Below are 6,802 nucleotides of genomic sequence, written 5' to 3'. Positions count from 1 at the left end.
ATGTATCATTTATACATATTTAATATGTGAGGACTTAAATGGTAAACTGTGAGGTCTTAAAGCTAGAGTAGATTAAAAACAGGCAAGTATTTAACTATAACAAGCAAATTTACTATAGACGGCTAATATGTCTTACTTTGCTAATTTCTTAACAACGAACGTGGTACCAATACTATCTCAAGTTTTTTTATATTCTTAATTTCTTTCTGCCTGGACCTTTGTAAATGCCCACAGTTAGTTTTCAGAAATGATTAATTTTTTCTATTTTTATTCCATACAAAAATGATTCCATGAAATAGTACTAAATATAGTACTAGAAATAGACTATATGTTGTAAACACAATTGCGAATGAACACCAATTTACTGAATACTAACCGTGTAAAATAACAACCCACATATTTTTTGTCTGATTAACTCGAGTTAACTAATCTTTTATTTAATAGTTTTGAACTAAAAATAATGCTATTTCCGTCTGAAAGTTTTTTTAGGTATACAAAAGTTGATCTTTTGGACATTGAATATTTTGTTTATGTTTATTTTGAACTAATAAACATTTAATCTTTGGATTAATAACAAAACGAGAGTTTATATTCAGGTTGAGTATGATAATATCCACAGTTGCATAATGCGATTCTCACTCAGATTATCCAAAAGGGAATTCCTAGGTTAGTGTTCCAGTTGGCACTACTGTTGTAATCAATAATTCACCGCGCACGCTTACCACACACTACATTCTGCTGAATGAATGGGACAGCACAGCATACAACTTTTATGTATGCTTTGTTGCAATGCAGAGTATATACATTTGTCTACATTAACAATTTGTAACAGTATAGGATATTGAATTACATTTCTGTTTGCATGAGGTAACGTTTTACTCCATTATATAGGAACCCTCCATAAAAAATACGTTTTTAATTTAATACAATATTACATAATATAAATAATGACTATGGGATTGTATACGAATGCAGTGCAACCAGATAAAGATGCAAGAAAATAATTTTAAAAACTTATTAAATACATTGGTAACGAGTTAAAATTGATTATTCCATCTACAGCCACATGTGTACACTGATTTATTAAATCTGTGAGCTTTCATACTTTTACTGGGTTTAAGTTTCCTTAAGAAACAAGGTACATAACAGTTCGAGAGTTTTAGACGGATTTTTTTTTCAAACCGTCAAAGTGACTTCCATACTAAATTTCTTTGAGTTCTATTCTATATCCTGCAGTTTACAACTAATTAAGTGAGGCACTTTATACAACGTGAGTCTAGATGGCATAGATAACTTAATCAACGACTGGTCTTTAAACACTTTTATTTATGACTCTTAATACAGGAGAGACCCAGCTCACTTCTGCTGATGTAGATGAGAAAAGATAAGTGACCTCCTTTTTTTCTTGTCAACTTAATAGACCAACTTCAGGACCAAGAGTCGAAATTATGTATATTACATGTTGATGCCTGGAGATTTCTTTGAATACAAAATTAACTCAAGAATGTACTATAATGTATCCTATCTAAATTAACCTTTTTTTGAAAATGCCAATTACTGAATTAGACAAATCAAATAGACAGTAATGATTCATATTTCGGTTAAGTTCAAAATAAACTAGTCTTTGATGATTTCACATTCGATTGCCCGATTAAGTTGGTTAATGAGTTTTGTGCCATCGCATGAAAGCTGCACGGATAAATTAAAACGATGACATAAATGGTATCAAAGCGTAAAGCGTTTCATTTTACGCTGAATGTTTTGAAAGTAGTTCTCTTTGATGACATGGCGCTGTTTTTGGTCCGTATAATGAACGACCAGATGCTCATTTAAACACTGATGTTTCAGCTATAAACAGAGCTTATAACTGACCCTCTTAAAATTGTGTGGCTAAAACAATTTTGCAATATACTTGAAAATAATATTTACCATGTACTGTTTTTAAGTTAAATGTGCTTCACCAAAAAATGGTTATATTTGGTTAAAGCAGATATTTACAAAACAGAAAGAGTTAACTTAGTAGTTAGTAATTTAGTTCATGACTTATTACAACTATAACAAGTCATATTAAAAGAAATAGTTTAAAGTATGAATTTTAGTAAAGCTAATAAATATCATTACTTTTGTTGTTATAAATAAACATAACAAAAAACTCATACTAATCTATTCATTTTTCAACGCAAACATAAATAGAAAACTACTTGTTCTCAATTTAGTTATAATTTTACTAAACATTAACTCTGACGAGTGACGATCGGTGACGATACCTCCTTCCCTCCCTACATTTGCCTCTTTGGCAGTTTGCATATTCGTTAAAGGCCCACCACTACCCCTTCTACACACTTCACTACCCTTATTGTATACGCTACGTAAGGGTCGTTCAAGATTGTGCTTTTATCAACGCACGGTTTCACCAGAAAATAGCTTGCTATCCTAACGCCTTACTTAGGTGGTAACAGTTGTTTTTAGCTTTACGTGTAAAGCAGTAGGTTTTTTATTCATTCTAAGCACTCCGAAATTTATTTTATAATTTAATTTGATTTTACTAATATAAAAAAATCAAAAATAAGGCATTGAAACAATTCCTTAAAATGATGTCATAATCTTAAAATAAAAAATATTTCGCCTGCAGTAGTACATAATAGCCTATTAATGAAGAAAAATGTCTCTAAGAGGTATGGTTGTGTACGCGAAGTAATATACAGTTATAATAATTTTAAAGTAATAGTTTTAATCCCATTAAACTTTTGAGGAAGGTGCCTTATTATTCGTACACTGAGGAGACATACAGTTATAGTGTTACGAGAATCATAGGCGTATATGGTGTTAATCATGATGAATGTTGAGGAAAGGTAACGAAGGGAAGTGATAAATAACAGTTTCACAGTGAGACTAAATATCTTACTCTGACTTCAGGTTTGATCCAATTCCGATCAATGTATTGCTTAAAGCAATGTATCGTGCTACAATGAAGTCATCCATTGAACAAATCCCATTCAAGAAGCCTTGCAAGCTGTCCCATTTGTTTTGTTGAAGACTGCAGAATGAGATTGGAAGGCTTCAATTCGTGTCTACTTTTACAGCTCGTTTATTCATTTCGTAAGCAATGAGTGGCTTATTTCGCCCAGTATCTCATCTTAGGAAAAAATACATTCTAGGTTTTCAACTTCGAAACCGGTTTCAGACTGAAATTGGCACTATTATCACAAAGATTGTTATACATGGATTAAGAGATACGGTAAGCATCTTTTGTATACACAGTGTGGCCTACCTTCACCTTTGGTCCCATTAGATGAGATTTTGTTTGAATACGAAAGTAATATTTCCTGAGATTTGATATGGTAGCTATATTTTAGTATCATTTTATTTCACTTGACACCAAAGAAAATAAAAATTAAGCACGGCTAATAATAATTCAGGCTGGTTTTAAGCTGCAAATTTTGATGTTTTTACTCACCAAAAAAACGGGAGATTACAAAATTATCAAGGATCCTTATGATAAAAGGTTGAAAATTACAATCATGGAAGAATGGCTTCAATGATCATCAGTTCAAAGGGTTCCTTGATGTGAAAATCTGGTGTCTATTGGGTGAAAAAAAGAGATAATGTAAACTGTAATTTGACTTGCAAACTGTATCCTGTGTTCTTTTGCCTATTTATATATTTAAAAAATACTGGACATTTTCTGATTGTTTTAAATAATAGAAATACAGGGTGTTTTTTTACGCAACTCAAATTAAAAGTACTGTAAGAAATAATTTTGTGATAAAACAAACTTTTATTTTGACATCCCTTTTCTTAATTTCTAAGCTGACATGCGTTGTTGCTTAAATTATTTATGACGTTTAGTGTTACCTATTGGAAATTCATTGTAAATAAGACTTCAACATGGCGTTTCCCCAATCTCGAAGAATTAGAATAATACGTTAAAAGTAAGTAATTGGTTTTGTACCAAGAAAGATTAGAAATCATGTTTCCATGTGTGATTCCAGTACCTAGTAAATCACCTATTATTGAAATGTAGAAATTTAAGGGAGCCAAATCTGAATTTAAAGAAAGTTTACAGATTCATGTTTTCCTTAAATTCTGATTCAGTTGCCTTAAATTTGTATATTGATTTATTTGGTACTGGAATCATACCTGGAAACTTATTTTATTGGCACAAAAACAACGATTTACTTTCAACATATTAAGACTATTCTAACTCTTCAATGTTAGGGAAATGCCATGTCGAGTTTTATTTCCAATAAATTCCCAATAACACTAACCCTCATAAATAAGTTGTGTGCAACAATGCATATAAATCAATCAGCAATGAAGTAAAACAGACAGGGTTACCAATGTATTAGCTTAAGAGCAGTGACAGTACTTGTAATTTTGGGTCGAGTGTTAAACAAGTGTATAAATTCTGACGTTAGTCACAGCTTCCCAACTGGCGCAGTGAACCTAATTTTCCAAGAATGATTATTTCATCCAGGCATTCTTTACAAGATAGGAATACAGATATGTGACCTCACAGTTGGTTGGTTGAAATAAATATTCTTTGAAAGTAGTAGACCCGATTAAAATTACTTCTACACTGCGATATGCCTATAGTAATAAGAAATAATCAATCATAAATTATTTTTTTAAATTGATGATTCCAGATTTTAGTGTGGAGTCTCAAACAGACAAGTATATTAACCTGATTGCTGCCAAACGCGTTTCCGAGATAGTAGGCGTAATTAATACAAAAGTGTTAAATTATAAGTTCAATAGCTGAACATCCCAGGTGAGCTCAGTCAAGATAATGTTTTGTGTTGATGTCTTTCTTTTAAATTACTTTATACTTTTTTGCAGTTTTAGCCCTACTTACGTTGATTATGTGCATTTTATAGTCTCTCACTTTAATTTATATGACAGATTTCATAATTATTACATACAGATTTTGAATGAATTTATTATACAAAATATACGATACCATCTCTATTAAATGTCATGCAACACTATAAGAGTATTGTTGATCCTAATTATTTTTAATATTATAAAATAGGAAGAGTGTTTGTGTGAGAAACATTGGAATCGAGAACACGAGAGGGAAGTGTGAACAACCAAACTCTGACTGGTGATCTAATTAACACCATCGTGTGTCATTTTGGGAGACGGAATCAATAAACAATACCGTGAAAGCACCCTCAACACCTGTTCGGTTCCAGTAAATAGAAGGGAAAATTGGGGGAGGGAGGGAAATATAGGTTTGCGAGGGTGGCAACCCTGACGAGGGCGCCACTCAGAGCTCAGTAGCATCGAGCATTGTTACAGTGCGGGTGTCTGTGACGTCATCGGTGTGCAGGCAGTGCTGACTTGTAGTGGTGAGTGTAGTGCGTGCTGCGTGGATACTGGTAAGGCGCGATCATATATATTATGTTATGTGTTGAATTGTAAGTAGTGCCTGCACCAACAGACCAAAACGCCGTGGTATCTGTGCTCCATATTGGTTCGAAGCGGAATGTAGGTTAGCATTCACCGTGGGTGATATATGTTTATAAGTTTTGGGCTTTATTTTCTATAAATTAAGTAATTTTAAACTACAGTAATAATGCGTTAAATTACAATCTTTTGCACAATGATTTTTTTATACGATACTCTACTTGTCAATTTTCTTAAATCTTTCTGTCAATTTAAAAACATCTCTATCTACATTTATTTTTTTGTCTTTAAATGTAAGCGAAATCAAATTTTAAGGCAAAATAAAAGGGTTTTTTCAATTATTATAAAACGGAAGAAAATTTTAAATAAAAATAATAATAATTGAGGTCGTACCAACATTTTATTTTTGCTAATATTATTACTCAAGTTAATATTAATTTAAAAATACAGAAACCATTACATTATCATATTAAAGAGAATAATTATTTCGGCATAGAAAACACTTGATTTTTATTTAGTTGGATTATATCAGACAGGTTTTGTATCTTTGTTTAAATATTTTTCAATTGCTATTGGAGCTTTACTTATTCCCAGCCATGTATCACCAATAATAACCAAACTTTTTAGGCAAATAATTGTAATTTGAAAGGCGTTTTTTAGAACATAGTTCACAGTGCCTTGTTAACATTAATTACCAATCATTAAATGTATTTATATGTTTGTATTGTTTACAACACTATAAACATGTTTATACTTCAAACTAAAATAATTTATCTATACAATTTGTTCTTGATATTGGTACAATTTAATATTCTGAAAAAATCTAACTTAAAAGCACCTTTCTGGGATTCATCCCTCACCTAGAGAAGACCTTTTGGCCAGTCTGTGGTAAGTGCTATATTTTAGGACAAAAAATGTTTTTATAGTTTAATAGAGTTTAACTCAATCACAGTTCAACGATTAATTGGTTGAATCAGCTTACATGTTTTTTGTTAGAATATTTATTCTTTTAGATTCCATCATTTCCTGCGGTAGAAACTTAAACAGTCAAATCTTTCCCTAACTTCGCAACTGCATTAACTGCAGTTTAACTGCAACTGCAGTTTTGAATTTTTCTGTACTCTACTCAACTAACAACATTATACAAGATGTTCTCTTAAAAAGTAAGTACACTATTTGACAATACTAAAAATATTGCAGAGAACAGTTTGTTTGAAAAATGCAGACGAAACTTTTAAACACTAAATAAAATAAATTCGTAGTTCCTCACTTAAAAAAAGTCAAACACATTTTTTACAAATTATAAGTTTTTTTTGACGTCAGTATTGTCTTCAACTTCGGCCCTAATTGTTTTTGTCGTAGACCTATGTAAACTATCATCAATTAATAGCCA

The 6,802-nt window shown here is 31.4% G+C and overlaps 1 long non-coding RNA gene across 2 annotated transcripts in view; it reads left to right on the top strand.

Moving 5' to 3' along the window:
- The first annotated feature begins 5,294 nt into the window (after positions 1 to 5,294).
- LOC128987180 (uncharacterized) overlaps positions 5,295 to 6,802 on the top strand; it is a 68,927-nt gene continuing 67,419 nt past the window's right edge. For both annotated transcript variants that reach the window (XR_008490203.1, XR_008490202.1), the window contains exon 1: positions 5,295 to 5,381. This is a non-coding gene — a long non-coding RNA (uncharacterized LOC128987180). The remainder of the gene's footprint in view (positions 5,382 to 6,802) is intronic.

The sequence above is a fragment of the Macrosteles quadrilineatus genome, unplaced genomic scaffold (assembly GCF_028750875.1).
Source record: "Macrosteles quadrilineatus isolate MER2022 unplaced genomic scaffold, UCM_ALF_1.0 Scaffold_2__2_contigs__length_208266976, whole genome shotgun sequence".
In the NCBI taxonomy this organism is placed as follows: domain Eukaryota; kingdom Metazoa; phylum Arthropoda; class Insecta; order Hemiptera; family Cicadellidae; genus Macrosteles; species Macrosteles quadrilineatus.
This window is presented reverse-complemented; position numbering and strand designations above follow the sequence as displayed.